The sequence below is a fragment of the Staurois parvus genome, unplaced genomic scaffold (genome assembly GCF_062004578.1).
Source record: "Staurois parvus isolate SC_StPar_1 unplaced genomic scaffold, SC_StPar_1.0 ptg001288l, whole genome shotgun sequence".
NCBI classification, from domain to species: domain Eukaryota; kingdom Metazoa; phylum Chordata; class Amphibia; order Anura; family Ranidae; genus Staurois; species Staurois parvus.
Genome location: NW_028319084.1, coordinates 23,439 through 42,664, shown reverse-complemented (window position 1 = coordinate 42,664; position 19,226 = coordinate 23,439).

Genomic DNA, 19,226 nt, shown 5'->3' with positions numbered 1-19,226 from the left:
CATCGTCGGAGCCAGGCACCGAATCCAGTACCTGAGCAAACATCACCCCACCTTCGGGATCACCCAAGCCACTATCCTGAAGGGGCCAAAGAAACTCAAGAAGTTGCGGCAGATCTGCGTGAAGGTGGAAGAGGAGTTCGGGAGAAACCAAATCAATATTGTGAAGGGGGAGGACAAGATGTTTAGCCAAGACGCTCCATCGCCTCCTCCTTGTGTCAATTACCAACCAAGCCCACAGCTCCCGAAGATGGACTTCACCAACGATGAGTTTTTGGAGGATGAGAAACCTGACCCCGAGGCAGCCAAAGAACCCCACGTGGTGACCTTCCGACAGCTGAAGGAAGCCTATGAAGCCAGCCAGAGGAAGCAAGTCATGTGGAAAACAAACTACGGTCAGCCAACTGCAGGAGGACAGGAGAAGGACCAGCTGGCTGGTGGAGGACAGGAGAAGGACCAGTCAGCTGGTATAGGACAAGAGAAGGACCAACTAACTGCTGGAGGGTTGGAGATGGACTATTCGGCTGGTGGAGGGGAAGAAGAGATGGACCAGCCAGTTGGTGGAGGGGAAGAAGAGATAGACCAGCAGGTTGGTGAAGGGGAAGAAGAGATGGACCAGCCGGTTGGTGGAGGGGAAGAAGAGATGGACCAGCCGGTTGGTGGAAGGGAAGAAGATTTGGACCAGCCGGTTGGTGGAGGGGAAGAAGATTTGGACCAGCCGGTTGATGGAGGGGAAGAAGATTTGGACCAGCCGGTTGATGGAGGGGAAGAAGATTTGGACCAGCCGGTTGATGGAGGGGAAGAAGATTTAGACCAGCCGGTTGATGGAGGGGAAGAAGATTTAGACCAGCCGGTTGATGGAGGGGAAGAAGATTTGGACCAGCCGGTTGATGGAGGGGAAGAAGATTTGGACCAGCCGGTTGATGGAGGGGAAGAAGATTTGGACCAGCCGGTTGATGGAGGGGAAGAAGATTTGGACCAGCCGGTGGATGGAGGGGGAGAAGAGATGGATCAGTCGGCTGGTGGAGCGGAGGAGATTGACCAGTCGGCTGGTGGAGCGGAGGAGATTGACCAGTCGGCTGGTGGAGCGGAGGAGATTGACCAGTCGGCTGGTGGAGCGGAGGAGATTGACCAGTCGGCTGGTGGAGAGGAGGAGATTGACCATCCAACTTCAGGGGGTCAGGAGAAGGACCAGCCAGCTGGTGGAGAACAGGAAAATGGCCTGGAGGAGAAAAAAGAAAATAATATGGATGATGGAGGTGGTGACAGTGATACGGACTGTAATATTGAAAAGGCTTTTCCCAGCAGCAAGGAACTTTTTGAGTTCTTGGAGAACTTTCAGGTTTGTGAACTTCGTCATGTACACTTCCTCATAAAAATTTCTGAAAAACTGGGAAAAGCCTTGGTTCGCCATAAAAAAGATACAGAGAGGAAAAAGATGGAGGCCAACGGCAATGCACAAGATGGGAATAATAACCAGTTTGTAGGTTCTTTTGATACAAATCAAGAATCTTTAACCAACTTTCAGAACCAGCAGGGTACCATCTTACCTCCAGGTTCTGCTTCATACCCAACACACTCTGAGGAGGAAAATCAGACTGCCAATGAAAGCAACCAATCAGAGGAGCTTTCTGCAAACCAGCTGGGTAACGGAGATCCACTGGTACCCCTAGCAGCAGAGTATAAGCGTTCAAACAAAAAGCTCTCCTTCCGGATTTCTGGAGTTCCTACAGAAAAAAATCCACTGGTGTCCAGTGAGTCGCTAACAAACATGCAACACGACTTTGCAGCTAAAAGTAATCCAAGGATGATGGCTCGTTTGGAGGGTAAAAATCTTACGGCAGATCCAACACCGTCCTCCGAACCTGTACTTGACAGCACTCAAGATGTTCAGGAAGAGCAGTTTTCACCCTCAAAGCTGAACAATCAAGAAACTTCTGAACAGCAAAGACATGTATTGCCCAAACCTCTGGATAGAGCTGGTGCCGAATCTATTGGAGGTCCACCTCCAAATGAACATGTAGAAAGATCTGCCGTTAACCCTTCCAGACCCTCCTATCCACACGAAAATCCTGCTGGCGCTGGTGCCACTCGGGTATCCAAGGTACATGAGCCCTCTAAGAATGCTGATCTCTCATTTTCTGTAGCCCCAAATACACAGGAACGAATGAGGAATTCAGCTGCTCACATACCTCCTCGGGAAACAATGAGAAGTTCTGGTGATTCTCTTTACCCTCATGAGCCTAAAAGAAACTCTGCTGATCCTAACTTCCCTCGTGAAGCTATGAGAGGTTCTGCCGGTCCCCGTATCTCTCCTCGTGAACCTATGAAAGGTCCTGCCGATCCCCACTTCCCTCCTCGTGAACCTATGAGAGGTCCTGCCGATCCTCATTTCCATCCTCGTGAACCTATGAGAGGTCCTGCCGATCCTCATTTCCATCCTCGTGAACCTATGAGAGGTCCTGCCGATCCTCATTTCCATCCTCGTGAACGTATGAGAGGTGCTGCCGATCCTCATTTCCATCCTCGTGAACGTATGAGAGGTGCTGCCGATCCTCATTTCCATCCTCGTGAACGTATGAGAGGTCCTGCCGATCCTCATTTCCCACCTCGTGAACCTATGAGAGGTCCTGCCGATTTTCATTTCCCTCCTCGTGAACCTATGAGAGGTCCTGCCGATCCTCATTTCCCACCTCGTGAACCTATGAGAGGTCCTGCCGATCCTCATTTCCCACCTCGTGAACCTATGAGAGGTCCTGCCGATCCTCATTTTCCACCTCGTGAACCTATGAGAGGCCCTGCCGATCCTCATTTCCCACCTCGTGAACCTATGAGAGGTCCTGCCGATCCTCATTTCCCACCTCGTGAACCTATGAGAGGTCCTGCCGATCCTCATTTCCCACCTCGTGAACCTATGAGAGGCCCTGCCGATCCTCATTTCCCACCTCGTGAACCTATGAGAGGCCCTGCCGATCCTCATTTCCCACCTCGTGAACCTATGAGAGGCCCTGCCGATCCTCATTTCCCACCTCGTGAACCTATGAGAGGCCCTGCCGATCCTCATTTCCAACCTCGTGAACCTATGAGAGGCCCTGCCGATCCTCATTTCCCACCTCGTGAACCTATGAGAGGCCCTGCCGATCCCTTTCACCCTCCTTGTGAACCTATGAGAGGTCCTGCCGATACTTATTTCCCTCCTCGTGAACCTATGAGAGGTCCTGCTGATCCCTTTTACCCTCCTTGTGAACCTATGAGAGGTTCTGCTGATCCACACTTTGCTCCTCGTGCATCTATGAGAGGTTCAACGGGGTTTGCTTTTCCAAGAGTCCCAGGTTCACAGGAAATGTTAAGAAATGCAGCAGGTACTACCAGAACCCCTGATGCCTACAGCCAGCTGGGAAATTCTTCTGGTCCTCACTGTAGGGCCCCATTTGCCCACCCGTTAAACACAGCACCAAGAGCTTCACCACCTGCCTTCCCTGTGGCAAAGGATGACGTTACAGCTAAATTTTTTGAAAGCCTCAAGGACATGGAAGTTTCTGAGGTGACTGCAACTCTTAACCAAATAACAAAGACAAATCCAGCTTTCCAAGGGATTCACGTCCCAAGCCTTGTACAATATTTGAGGGATTCAGGGAAGCTGAAATCACCCGGTAATGCTCCGGGAAAGATCTAGTCAAGTTTTTTTTTGTTTTTTTGCAACAAATCCAATGTGTACAGTTCCTGTCATGTATCAGTTCATTTCTTATTGACCTCGAACATTAAAATATGCAGAAATGTTCACATCTACAGTGATTGTATTTGAAAATTAGAAGCACTTTACTGTTCAGCTTCGTACACATTGGCACCTGGGGCCATGCGGTATAAAATTCAGGTGTATTTCCCAGCTTATGAGCCACAGGGGGCGCCGTACAGTTGCTCATATCAAATCAAAGTCATCGGTTGCTGTAAAACAACTCCTAGGCTGGCAAATACATGTTACTTTTCCGTCACATAGTCCCTTGTATACCCCAGTGCTTGCGTACAGGCTGTGACCAGAGTCACCTGTTTATGCAAGCACCGGCGTATACCCGCATACAGCCGCTGACTTCGAGTGTTGGCCGTACGCAGAACCTGGGCGGGGAAGTACGCCCGAATTTTACATCCTAGGGGCTCAGGTGTAGGGGGGGCCTTGGGCCTCATTCACATGGGTGTACTACGGCGCACACTCCTACGAGGGCCATGTGTACCCACATGCATCCCTGTGCAGGCAGTCACATTGGTGTCCATTGGAATGCAGTCGCTACTTGCAATATGACGTGCGTGTGCGGCCCTGAACACAGTGTGTGTGCGTGGCCCCGAACACTGCATGCACGGCCCTGAACACAGACAGTGTGCGTGCGTGGCCCCGAACACTGCATGCACGGCCCTGAACACAGACAGTGTGCGTGTGTGGCCCCAAACACTGCGTGCACGGCCCTGAACACAGACAGTGTGCGTGTGTGGCCCCAAACACTGCGAGCACAGCTCTGAACACAGACTGTGCATGCGTGGCCCCGAACACTGTGTGTACAGACATCGTGCACGGCCCTGAACACAGACAGTATGCGTGCGCGGCCCCGAACACAGTGTGCGTTCAGGGCCCCGCAGCTGCACAAATGTCAGATTGGGAGCAGCAGCTGTGTCTCTGCAGCCACTGCATCCTATTGACATGAATGGGACTGCATGCACAGGGATGCATGGAACACCATGTGGGTCAGCCCTCCCATGGACATACGCTGTAGTACACCCCTGTGAATGGGGTCTTAATGTGCGACTGCAGCAAAGACCTACTTTTCGGATAGAGTGGTGAGGGATTAGAACGCCTGTCAGGTTTTTATCTGTCTCCCTTCAGTGTTTTTTGTTTTGTTTTTTTGCCTGGAAACCATTCTCCCGAGAGTGAAAGAAAATCCAAATTTTGAGCCGTCACCAGCACAGGAATATAGGAGTATTCCAATGGGGACACCAATTCTAGATTTGGAGACCACTTCCTGTTGTGGCTATAGGACAGGAAGTGAAGGGAAATCTCAATGGGACTCCAGATGGCAAAAAAAAAAATCTGACAGGGTTGTAACCCTCAATTACTGTATGCAACATGGAGGAAAAATGACTTTAGTTCTACTTTCACTTCTTAGAAAATTCTACAAAGCACACCAACAACTCAGTGATTTGTAATGTAGTACTTGACTGTGTTTTCTACAAATGTTTCTCTGTTGGGTTTAGTTTTTATTAAAAAAAAAAATTGAACTGACTTGGGGCAGCTTGGTGGCAGTGTGATGCAATAATTTAAATTAAAAAAAAAATTATAACAAAAATAAAAAAAAAAAAAAACATATATATATAAAATATATCTCAGCCTTGCAGATGATGCATCTTGCTGATCCAGTGTCCTACCTCAACCTTGGTCTCATACTGTCACCTCCTGTGTACACACTCCTGGTGTATTTAATTGGTGGGGGAGTGGGATCAGGTTAGTACATTGGGAATGTGTATACCACAGGGGCGGACTGATAACTCACGGGGCCCCCGGGCAATAGGGGATCATGGGGCCCCTGTGTCCTTGCCAAAATTCAAAAAATCCTATGAAAAGTACCAGGGGCATCTCATGGGGCCCCCTACTGACCCCGGGCCCGAGTTTCCAAATGGTCAGTCCGCCCCTGATATACCAGTGGAATTCCAGGCTACCACCTAACCAGCTTTAAAGCTGCCCCCCCCCCCTTCAACACCTATGCTAACTAATCTGTGTAACATATTTTTGCCTCTTTTCAGCCTGCCCCGATCACATGATCCTGTGTCAGCCAGTGGTGGCTGCAGGAGAGAGTGCCCCAAAATGGCTAATAAAGCCTGGAGCGGTGACATCACCTGTAGGCTCCTGTGGCCCTTCTTTTGTTGGCACGCTCTTCTCTCCCCTGCAGCTGCCACGGGCCGACACAAATGAGACAAATCACATGACTGGACCAGAGCGAGCTGAAAATTTATATATATATATTTATTTCAGGTACTTGTATATCGCCGTCCATTTACGCAGCACTTTACATATATGTTGTACATTCACATCAGTCCCTGACCCTCAAGGGGCGTACAATCTAAGGTCCATAACCCTCAAGGAGCGTACAATCTAAGGTCCCTAACCCTCAAGGGGCGTACAATCTAAGGTCCCTAACCCTCAAGGAGCGTACAATCTAAGGTCCCTAACCCTCAAGGAGTGTACAATCTAAGGTCCCTAACCCTCAAGGGGCGTACAATCTAAGGTCACATTCATACATACACATATTAAGGACAATTTAGACAGGAGCCAACTCACCTACCAGCATGTCTTTGGAGTGTGGGAGGAAACTAGAGTACCCGGAGGAAACCCACGCAGGCACAAGGAGAACATGCAAACTCCAGGCAGGTGGTACCGTGGCTGGGGTTTGAACTGATGACTCGAGTACTGCCAGGCAGAAGTGTTAACCACTTAGCCACTGTGCTGCCCTCAAAGGTATACAGCGATAATAAAGATGACTCCGGAGCGCCACAAAGTCACGTACGCTCCACTCACTGGACGTGTCGCCACACAAAACTACCGAAACTGGAAATTGCGTCAACACAACCATTTAGCCACTGTGCTGCCATATTATATATAGATAGATAGATGTTAGCATAGGTGTTAGGAGGGGACAGATTTACCAGAGGGTCAGGTCACACCTAAGCGGTTTCCAGAAGCGCACTACAGTCCATTGAACATGATTTCCTATGGGACAAGTTGACATCTCCATGTTTTCACCCGGTGCGTTTTTTTGGAAAGGGTCAGGGACTTTTTTTAATGCAAAAACTTGCATTTTTGGTTCTATAGGTTTCAAATATAAATGCTACAGAGAAGCAGGTGATGCGTTTTTTATGCATTTTAAATCTGCCCAGCAACAAGAAAAATAGAAGAAAAAAAAAAAAGCTTCAAAAAGGCAATGCAGAAACAGATCAAATGAAACCCGCATAGGTGTGAACCGAGCCTGAAGGCTAGTTAGCTGGTAGCCTGGAATTCCACTTTGTGCCCCGGAACACACAAATGCAGTGCGGGAAACACAGTGAATCCTGTTCGTTTCCTGCACTGCATTGCACAGTGTCCATGTGATCTGTTATGGGTGTCAATGTTAAATTAATGACACCCCGAAACGGATCGCATAACACAGTCTAGTTCCCAGAATTCGCATCGCACTCCCCTCTGCAAAGCAGGATTTATACTTTTCCTGGAGTTATTGTTATTATACAGGATTTATATAGCGCCAACAGTTTGCTCAGCGCTGTACAATATAGTGGGGGACAGAACATGAGACAATACAGTAACAATACAATACACGAGGGGATCGAGGGCCCTGCTCCTTGGAGCTTACAATCTAGGAGGGAGGGGATGGTGGTACGGGAGGAAATAGCTGTGGGGGATGGAGTGGTAGGAGGAGTGGAGGAGATCAGCAGTTAGGTGAGGTTGGGGTAGGCTTCCCTGAAGAGGAGGGTTTTCAGGGTGCGCCTAAAGGTGAGGAGGGTAGGTGACAGTCTGATGGATTGGGATAGTGAGTTCCAGAGGATGTGGGAAGTCCTGAAGAAGTCCTGGAGTCGGGCATGGGAGGTGGAGACCAGGGAGCTAGAGAGTAGGAGGTCTTGTGAGGAGCGAAGAGTACGGGTTGGGTGGTATTTGGGTATCAGGTCGGTGAGGTAGTTCGGGGCAGCGTTATGAACAGCTTTGTACGTCAGTGTTAGTAGTTTGAATTTTATGCGTTGGGGAATCGGAAGCCAGTGGAGGGATTGGCAGAGGGGGGTGGCGGATACGGAGCGGTTGGAGTTGGGCTTTAACATTGTAATGGGACTCATGGAAGAAGCGGAGGGCTGCATTCATCAATGACGTATTCTCAGGCTGGGGGTGTCGCTCCTCTCTGGCTCTTCAGTCATTTCTTTTATTTGTCATTTTTGTGTACTCCTTATTTAACACATTGGAGATTTACTAAAACTGGAGCACTCACACAATCTGGTGCAGCTGTCCATGGTAGCCAATCAGCTTCTTCATTTAAACTTTGACAAAACCTGGAAGCTGATTGGTTACTGCGCAGAGCTGCACCGTGCAGTTTTAGTAAATAACTCCCCCTTTGCTGACATTTGGGATTTATGCAGAAAAGTGATGGGTTGCAAACTACTTATTATTGGATATGGGCTGGGATGCAGTTTCCCAAAACTGTTGTAAAGAAAATGTTGGGGAGTGGGGGGGGGGGGGTCACAATCTTTTACATTTTTTATTTTTTTATTGCAGGTATTTAGTGGAAGGGATAAAGTAACACGTTTAAAACATCGTCTCTGCTGCTATTTTTTAAAATTCGAATTACTTCTGAGTGGTCGCGGGGCTGAAAAGCTGCAGCTGCTCTGTATAGGTGTGAGAGCCGCCAACAGAGCTGAATGACACAGCCGTGACGTCACCCACCAGCCTCCATTGCTGCAGCCATTGTCACTCACCAGCCGCTCATTTACATAGAGCAGCCAAAGCTTTGTGGTCATGTGACTGTTCAGAAGATTTAAAAAAAAAAAAGAAAAAAAAAAAGGTATTTACATTGCATTTTCTTGCAAACACTATGCAGCATGTAGGAGAGCAGTGGGGGCAATGGTTTAAATCTGGGTTATTTTAGCCTAAAAACAAGTTTCACTGAGCACCAAAGCAAGTGTAGTGTTGTCACTGAGCACCAAAGCAAGTGTAGTGTTGTCACTGAGCACCAAAGCAAGTGTAGTGTTGTCACTGAGCACCAAGGCAAGTGTAGTGTTGTCACTGAGCACCAAGGCAAGTGTAGTGTTGTCACTGAGCACCAAAGCAAGTGTAGTGTTGTCACTGAGCACCAAGGCAAGTGTAGTGTTGTCACTGAGCACCAAAGCAAGTGTAGTGTTGTCACTGAGCACCAAGGCAAGTGTAGTGTTGTCACTGAGCACCAAAGCAAGTGTAGTGTTGTCACTGAGCACCAAAGCAAGTGTAGTGTTGTCACTGAGCACCAAGGCAAGTGTAGTGTTGTCACTGAGCACCAAGGCAAGTGTAGTGTTGTCACTGAGCACCAAGGCAAGTGTAGTGTTGTCACTGAGCACCAAAGCAAGTGTAGTGTTGTCACTGAGCACCAAAGCAAGTGTAGTGTTGTCACTGAGCACCAAAGCAAGTGTAGTGTTGTCACTGAGCACCAAAGCAAGTGTAGTGTTGTCACTGAGCACCAAAGCAAGTGTAGTGTTGTCACTGAGCACCAAGGCAAGTGTAGTGTTGTCACTGAGCACCAAGGCAAGTGTAGTGTTGTCACTGAGCACCAAAGCAAGTGTAGTGTTGTCACTGAACACCAAGGCAAGTGTAGTGTTGTCACTGAGCACCAAAGCAAGTGTAGTGTTGTCACTGAGCACCAAGGCAAGTGTAGTGTTGTCACTGAGCACCAAGGCAAGTGTAGTGTTGTCACTGAGCACCAAAGCAAGTGTAGTGTTGTCACTGAGCACCAAAGCAAGTGTAGTGTTGTCACTGAGCACCAAAGCAAGTGTAGTGTTGTCACTGAGCACCAAAGCAAGTGTAGTGTTGTCACTGAGCACCAAAGCAAGTGTAGTGTTGTCACGGTACACCAAAGCTAAATGTAGTGTTGTCATGATACTCCAAATCAAATATAATGTTGTCATGGTGAGCCAAAGCAATAGTGTTGTCACGGTACACCGAAGCAAATGCAGTGTTGTCACGGTGCACTAAATCAAATGTAGTGTTGTCACGGTACACCGAAGCAAATGTAGTGTTGTCGTGGTGCACCAAAACTGCTGTAGTGTTGTCACAGCGCACTAAATCAAATGCAGTGTTATCATGGAACACCGAAGCAAATGCAGTGTTGTCACGGTGCACTAAATCAAATGCAGTGTTGTCCTGGTACACCGAAGCAAATGTAGTGTTGTCGTGGTGCACCAAAACTGCTGTACTGTTGTCACAGCGCACTAAATCAAATGTAGTGTTGTCACGGTGCACTAAATCAAATGCAGTGTTGTCACGGTACACCAAGACTGCTGTAGTGCTGTCACATAGCACCAAATCAAATATAATGTCATGGTGAGCCAAATCAATTGTAGTGTTGTCACGGTACACCAAAGCAAATGTAGCGGTGTCCCTGAACAAAAGCAAAGTGAGGGGTGTATTTTTAAAATATTTGCAGAGCTCTTTGTCCTGCAGCGCTGCCTGTACATTCCTTCTGTGCAAATAAGTTAAGATCGGATGTTATGAGGCTATTTTCTCTCCAGGTCACATGTTACTCATTCATACAGAAGACAGTGGATCGGAATGACACCTCACTATGGCCGCTAGAGCCTGGAAATAAATACTTCTGGATCCTCGCCTCTAGTAGTATTTTCCCAATCTGCTGTATTTTTAATGACTAGATAACCATTTGACCTGCAGAGGAAATAGCCGAATAATCCGTTGTGTCCCCACTTGCACAAACAGCTCTGTTGACTTTTTCTAAACACACCCCTTAGAACACGTGTGCACGGGTGTATTTAAGCACACGCCTGTGCGAGGGCCGTGTTAGCCAGCATGGAGGATGGACAGGTGTTCCATGCAGGCAATCCTATACATGATCATTTGGGATGCAGGGGCTGCATGGACAAAGCAACTGCCCCCAGTTTGACAGCCGTCCAAGTGCGCAGCCCCAAATGTGTGCGTTTGGGCTGTCAGTGTTGGAAGCAGCGGCTGTTTGCATGCATCCCTATGCACAGGTGTACACTGAAAAGTGCTTGTAAACCCTTCCATGCACCCGGGGAAGTGACTGGTGATACACAGAGATTAAACAAATCCTCCATAAGTTGTACCTGTTTATCTACAGGTGTCTGTCCCCTGCATCCAAAGTGCAGAATTTACACTCTGAAGTTACATTAGTGAGAACTCTGAGAGCTGATTGGAGGAAAGGGAACCCCTCCCCCCCCTTTTCATAGCTCAGAGCTGAGGCTGTCCTTCAGCTGGAGGCCCCTCCCCCGTCACCATTTTTCTCTTGGTGTCAGGAAAACTTGTCAGAAGTGACTTGTGCTGATAGCAGAGGAAAGAAGCAGTAGACAGAAATGACACTCAGTGCTCTGGACTGAGACAAGTACACAGTATAGAGGGAAATGCTTTGCTCATATTTCATGTCTGAGGTTTACCACCACGTTAAAATAAAAAGCTAATGAAGCCACCAGAATGGAGGACTGCCAAGGAAAACTCATCAGATGTGACTCATGCTGATAGCAGAGGAACAAGGCAGCAGACAGAAATGACACTAAGCCATAGTTCACATCAGTACGACTTGTCATGTGACTTGACAGTTCAAAGTCACATGACAAGTCTCACCCAATTTGTGGCAAAGGAACCGTTCAAGTTGCTGCGACTCAGAAAAAGGTTCCTGCACTATTTCTGTGCCACTTACATTGACATCTGTTAAATGAAATCACACAGATGGCAGCAAGCTGTACTTGAAATTGCACTAATAGTCGGCTTTGACGTTGCACAAGTGTGAACCAGGGCTTAGTGCTCTGGACTGAGACTAGTACACACTATAGAGGGATGTGCTTTGTTTACATTTCATGAAAAAGAAAAGAAGTGCCTCTAAGTGCAGCAGAACCACTTTTATTAACCACTTCCAGTCCGGACACTTTCATCCCCTTCCAGTCCAGACACTTTCCCCCCCTTTCAGTCCGGACACTTTCCCCCCCCCTTCCAGTCCGGACACTTCCCCCCCCCCTTCCAGTCCGGACACTTTCCCCCCCCCCCTTCCAGTCCGGACACTTCCCCCCCCCCCTTCCAGTCCGGACACTTTCCCCCCCCCTTCCAGTCCGGACACTTTCCCCCCCCCCCTTCCAGTCCGGACACTTTCACCCCCTTCCAGTCCAGGTCAATTTTCAGCTTTCAACGCTATCACACTTTGAATGACAATTGCGCGGTCATACAACACTGTACCCATATGAATTTTTTAGCTTTTTTTTTGAGACAGATAAAACTTTATTTTGGTGGTATTTATTAACCACTGGGATTTTTATTTTTTTTGCTATGTAAATTAAAAAGTCCAAAATTTTTTTTTAAAAAAAGTGTTTTTCTTATAAAATTTAGCAAATAAATAATATTTCATCATAAATCTTGGCCAAAATTTATTCCGTTATATTTTTAGTAAAAAAAAAAAAAAAAAAGAAACCCAAATTAGTTTATAACCAAAAATTATTTTTAAACATTTTTTTTTACTTTTTTAAAACATTTTTTATATTATTTATTTTTTTACATACTGTCACCATGGTGACACTGTACTACTTGTGGGGGGGTGATGAAGATTTTTTTTTTTTACACTGATTGCTTTTACACCCATAAAGGATGTAAAAGAAATAATTTCTCCTTCTCTCTGGCTGCATTCTTGCAGTCATTGAGAACTACTGTGTGAGCTATGATTGGTCACAGCTTGTCACATGGTACAAGGCTGTTGTGAATAGCCCTGTACCATGTGATCGTTCACATATTTCACACGTAGTAAGCAATGATGTCACAAGTGACATCTTGCTTACTACTCTGCATGTGATCACTGATTGGCCAATCAGTGATCACATGATCGGGACCTCTTACAGAGGTCCTGCCCGACGATCGGTGTTCCACTGTGTCCAGAGGACACCAGCGGGCACCGGATCGTGGTGCTGCGCGCTCCCAGGGAACGCGCACAAGCAGGGTGCGGGAAGGCCGTTTATAAACTGCCACCCGACCCTGCACTGCCACCGTCCGGCTGGACAGGAGGTGGTTAAGTACCAAATGGTGCGATGTCAGCGTGATGACGTCAAGGACCAGCATGCATAGCGACATGTTTCAGAGCATGCGCTAACCTCTAAGGGTGGAAGCATGCTCCTTTGTCAACCTTGACGTCATCACACCGACTTCGCGCCTCAACGTGCGTTCGAGACGCCATCTTCGGGAGGTTACACATGCCGGCCAGCTTCTCCCTCCTGCCACCATGTTATTCCTGGGTGCAGACGCTGCTGTCAAAGCCGGGACACAGCCGTTCCTCTACCTCCTTGAGGCCGCACCTCAAATAAGCCTGTTTTACTACCAATACATGTGAGTTGTTCTACATTTGGTAATTAACCAATACACGCCCGGCCAATAGCCAAAAAGCGGACAGAAAAATGTACTGGATTTCCGGGTTGGACACCAAATGGCGTCCTCCCACACATGTGCACTTTTCGCGCTTGCAGAGCCGCACAGCGGCGCGATCTGTCACCTGCCGTGTACCTCGGACTCGGCCGATGACAGATCTGAGTATCGGCCCCATTGCCGGTACCATGTGACCTGCTGTGACCAATCACAGCAGGTCACATGACAGTTGTATACAATGGATGGCTTCATTCATGCCATCCATAGTATCCTAGTGTCTAGCTGTGATTGGTCACAGCGATCACATGCACATGTCATGTGATTAGCTGTGGCCAAATCACAGCTAAGCACAAAAAAAAAAAAAAACCCTGAATGAATCGATGTCATTCAGGTAAATGCTTGCTTATAGCAAAGTAATTCTTTGCTATAAGCAAATTGTGTAAAAAAAAAAAAAAAAAAATACTGATCACTATAGGACATAGTGAAATATGAAAAAGAAATGTAATAAAAAAAAAAATTTTTTTTTTTTTCATACTGTCACCAGTCAGTGTCCCTGATCACCGCCATCCCAGTTATATGATGATGCTGTACTGCACTGGTGACAGTATGTAAAAAAAAAAATAGTGAAAATAATTTTTTGCATTTTTTCATTTTCCAAAAAATTATGAAAAAAAAAAAATACAACTTCAAAAAACTCGCCATTCCTCTTATGAAGTACGTCGGACTGTCTACTCTGCAAAAAGGGGTAATTTGGGGGATATCTGTACTGTTCTGACATTTGGGGGATATCTGTACTGTCCTGACATTTGGGGGATATCTGTACTGTCCTGACAATTGGGGGATATCTGTCCTGTCCTGACATTTGGGGGATATCTGTACCGTCCTGACAGTTGGGGGATATCTGTACCGTCCTGACAGTTGGGGGATATCTGTACCGTCCTGACAGTTGGGGGATATCTGTACCGTCCTGACAGTTGGGGGATATCTGTACTGTCCTGACATTTGGGGGATGTCTGTACTGTCCTGACATTTGGGGGATATCTGTACCGTCCTGACATTTGGGGATATCTGTACTGTCCTGACATTTGGGGATATCTGTACTGTCCTGACATTTGGGGATATCTGTACCGTCCTGACATTTGGGGGATATCTGTACCGTCCTGACATTTGGGGGATATCTGTACCGTCCTGACATTTGGGGGATATCTGTACTGTTCTGACATTCTTGGACCTCAAGAAATTAGATTGGCTGTCAGTACTTCAGGATTGATCAATATTCAGATCTATACCATAGTTTGTGAACTCTATAACTTTCCTACAAACTAAATAATACATCCTAATTTGGGTTATTTTCACCAAAGACATGTAGCAGAATACATCTCGGCCTAAATTTATGAAGAACAATTATTTATTTGTAAACTTTTATAACAGAAACAAAGAAAAACGTGTTTTTTTTTCAAAATTGTCGGTAGCAAAAAATAAAACCCCCGGCGGTGATTAAATACCACCAAAAGAAAGCTCTAGTTGTGTGAAGAAAATGATAAAATTTTAGTTTGGGTACAATGTTGTATGACCGCGCAATTGTCATTCAAAGTGTGAGAGCGCTGAAACCTGAAAAATGGCCTGGGGGGGAAGGGGGAAAAGTGCCCGGTATTCAAATGGTTAATGAAAGTGGTTCTGCTGCACTTAGAGGCGCTTCTTTTCTTTTTCATTACACAGAGTTCTGCTGCAATACTATATGAAGTTTGCCCAAAGTGCCCCATGGACCCTAATTTATTGAACTTTCATAATCCGTTTGTAATTGGTGGTAGTTTTTGCGTATTTTTTCTTTTCTCTTGCTTGTTCACATTTCACGTCTCAGGTTTACCTCCAATCTATGTACGCCTGTCTTAGTGTTGCCTCTGAGCACCAAAGGCCATATAGGGGGTTATTTACTAAAACCGCATGGTGCAGTTCTTCATAGAAACCAATCAGCTTCCAGGGTTTACTGAACAAGCCGATTGGCTGCCATGCGCAGCTGCACCATATTCTGAGTGCTCCAGTTTTAGTAAATCTCCCCCACAGTGCTGTCACTGCAAAGCAATTCCAGGTTCCACACTCAGGAGACACATTTTATTTGATTTTTTTTATTTAATTTACTATTACATCTACAACTCGCTGATTACATCACACTAACATACCGAGAGCTGTAGGTCAGAAAGAGATTTTGGGGGATCCTCCAGGATGAAAAGACCACCTTCTATGGCTTTCGCACCGGTAACTGCAGGCATGTTAGGAGGAGAATTCCTACAACTGAAGAGATGACAAGGCCCATCCATTCACAAATGTGGTTGGACGATGGATTTCAAGTTCTAGAAACATAATCTTACATCATTTTATTATGTATTGTGGGACCTCTGATGTACAGGTGGCTGTAGATTTTGTACCGGTCTACTACATAATGAAGAGGGTCGGATAGGTGCTGCTTCCCAGCTCCTGAGTGTACAGGAAGATGACGGGGCAGCCTGCGTGGGTGTTCTCTGGCTGAAGTGTCGGAGGAGGTAATGACTGGTTCATGGTATGGCTGACCCCACAATGGACCAGTGTTGTGTCCATACAATCCCCCCCTCCTTTTGAGGGATGGGGATGCCCCCTGCCTATGAGTAGCAGCACACTGATGAGGTCATCTGCTCATTCTTCCTATGCAGCACTCCTAGCTTGCCCATCCCCCTTCAGTTGGCACGCTGCTGTGCAGGGAATGAGGATATCAGGATTTCACACACAGCCTGATGTATAATATATGAGCCCAGAGGTGGAGTAGATAGTGAATTCATATCTGGCTTCTATACGGAAAATCCTCCCCAGACCGGCTGCAGTATTCTCTCCATGGGAAATAGCTGGAGAGTGAGGGAGGTTGAAGTAGCAGAGCCCCCCCTAGGGACGGGTAATGTGCAGTACAGCCTGAGCTGACCTCTGCCCCTGGTGCAGCCCCTCCCATGTGTCTCAGCAACCAATCAGGCTTCCGCTTACCTGGCTGTAGTGAATTTTAATTGGCTGTTAAAAGGTTACTGCACTGTGCGAGTAGCTACTAGCAATTTTACCCCACAATTATTTGCCTGAATGGTTCAGGGTGGAGTCAGGCCCATAAAGGAACACAGATATGTTACAGAGCAGAAACGGAAAGAATCCTGACGTCTGGGTGCAGCGTTGGCTCTGGGGCCCAATGGGATACAGTAGAATGCACAGGTACCCAGTCTCCCTAGAACCATCAAGGGGCAATGGCTGCCTCAGGATGGGGCCTGTACAGATGGGTAGACTGACACAAAATGTGGGGTCAGAGATGGAAATCACAGATCTGGCAGGTGAAACCATTACATGGATGTTTTCTGTGTTTGGCTGGAGTTCCACTTTAACCCCCCCCCCCCCCCGGTTCACACCTATGCGGCAGCGTTTTGCATGGGCACGAGAGCCCATTCATTTGAATAGACTCACATACCCCGTGACACGCAGGGAAAGAAGTTCCTGCACTACTTTGGAAAACGCAGCCGAGGTTCTCAGTACGAATGCGTTTCCCAGTGCAGTCGGCGTGCCATTAGAACTATGGCACCCGCCCGCGGGTCCGCAATTCTCTGTGCGGGTGGTGTGGCTGCACGGATTTTCGTGCGGATCCGCAGCGGCACCACCCGCACAGATGTGAACCGGGGGTAATTTCTCATCACCAATTCGGATGTGAGGATACCCTGTACTGGACTCTACGCCCACCCAACTGGAACATGTGCCCGTGAAGAACAAGCCATTTGAACATTCCATGGAGTACAAACACTGGAACCTTCATTGCTCCCTACACACAAGCAATGAGCCCCCACCTGACACCTCCTGCTATGACACCTCTAATGATCCCAGGTGGGGTCCGATTGCTTGTTTGTCTAGAACAATGGCTGCCAACCTTTGAACTTTCCTGGAGTGCAGCCAGCTCTTTTTCTTTTTTTCCCTTTCCAGACTCGTGATTTATGGGGTATAAGACGAGCTCATGCTGGCGGTCAGCATCCGGGCCTTTAAAGCGGTATTAAATGCCCAAAATAACAAAAAAATTAATAACGGGCCCCCTTCAGGTTTAGGTCATATTGTACTAGTGTGCACCGCATTCTAGTACATGATGACAGACTTGCCTGTACACAGAGCCCTCCAGCACCGTGCTGTCACAGCTCCCCAGCGCTGTCATCTCTACCCAATTTTCCTTATGGGTTTGTGGGCTCCGGATGTATGAATGACCAGAGGTGCGAAGATGCGACTCCTGCGCATGCACACGGGAGCCCTCAGCTGTGGCACGGAGCTCTGAAGGTCACATCACCGGCTGCATGCTGTGTATCACCAAAATGGTGCAAGTTTGGGAGATATTCACTACACACAGGGAAGCCTTACATTATATGCTCACCTGTAGGTACAACTTACAATGTGGACTTTACTTCCACTTTAAGAGTGACCAGACTTAGGGCTTGGGAGCGGAGCACGCTACATTGTTATCTAAGCCAACAAAGAATGCCGGTCTCCTCCCCCTACATATAATATCTTTCAATCCACAGACACAGGCGGTGTTGGGCCCCTCCAACCACATATGCCTACATGCTGGTTCTAGCCATCCAAAGACTCAAATGGGGCCAGGTCCTTCAATATATATGTACATGGCCGGGTTCATGCCTTCACACACGCCTACATCCATGGCTGGGTCCATCCATCCAAAGACTCATACAGGGCCGGGTTCCTCCCTCCACACATGCCTACAGGCTGCTTTCATCCATACAAAGACTCATACAGGGACAGATCCTTCCACACATATGTACAGGGCTGGGTTCATCCCTTCACACATGGCTGGGTCCATCCATCCAAAGACTCATACGGGGTCAGGTCCTTCCACACACATGTACAGGGCTGGGTTCATGCCTTCACACACGTCTACACACATGGCTGGGTCCATCCATCCAAAGACTCATACGGGGCCAGGTTCCTCCCTCCATACACACCTACAGGCTGGGTCCATCCATCCAAAGACTCATACGGGGTCAGGTCCTTCCACACACATGTACAGGGCTGGGTTCATGCCTTCACACACGTCTACACACATGGCTGGGTCCATCCATCCAAAGACTCATACGAGGCCAGGTCCTTCCAAACTTATGTACAGGGCCAGGTTCATCCCTTCACACATGGCTGGGTCCATCCATCCAAAGACTCATACAGGGCTGGGTTCCTCCCTCCATACACACCTACAGGCTGGGTCCATCCATCCAAAGACTCAAATGGGGCCAGGTCCTTCCACACACATGTACAGGGCCAGGTTCATCCCTTCACACAGGGCTGGGTCCATTCATCCAAAGACTCATACAGGGCCAGGTTCCTCTCTCCACACATGCCTACAGGCTGGTCTCATCCATCCAAAGACTCATACGGGCCCGGGTTCCTCCCTCCACACATGCCTATAGGGACACGTCCTTCCATCCACAAAAGCCTACAGCCTGGGACCATCTATCCAAAGACTTGTACAGGGCCAGGTCCTTCCCTCTTTCTACACTTCCCTCCATCCACAAATGCATTCAGGTCAATTCCCTGCAGCCATACAGGTTAGGACCCACCATATGATAAAGTCATGCCTGTGAAAGGAAATGTTGGTAAGTATGAGAAGGCGATGTTCTCTGCAATGTCCCCAAACAGTGGGAGAATACAGTAGATCTATTCTCTGACTGGATGACATTTAGTTTTTCTTTCTTGTTCAGTGGAGGACACAGCTGAATTTCTCATGGATGGGTTTGATGCCGCTGCCTTCAGGAGCAGGACACAAGTGCAACCTAAACTAAAAGCACACCTAAAGGGACAGCCTTCTGGTGGTGGCCTATAGTCCAATCCCCCATCTACAACCCAAGATTCAATTTTTGCCTGGAGCCTGTAGCTCCATAGTTACACAGTAGTAATTTTTAGATTTATGTTTTCCCTTTTGTTCCATCTCTGTGCTGCTGATCTTTGCAGCTATTTCCCATCCACATGCACTCCAGAGATGGCTGCATAGCATTTATCAGGGCAGGTTCTCATGATGGTGACCACAGTGGACTGTGTCTGTGTT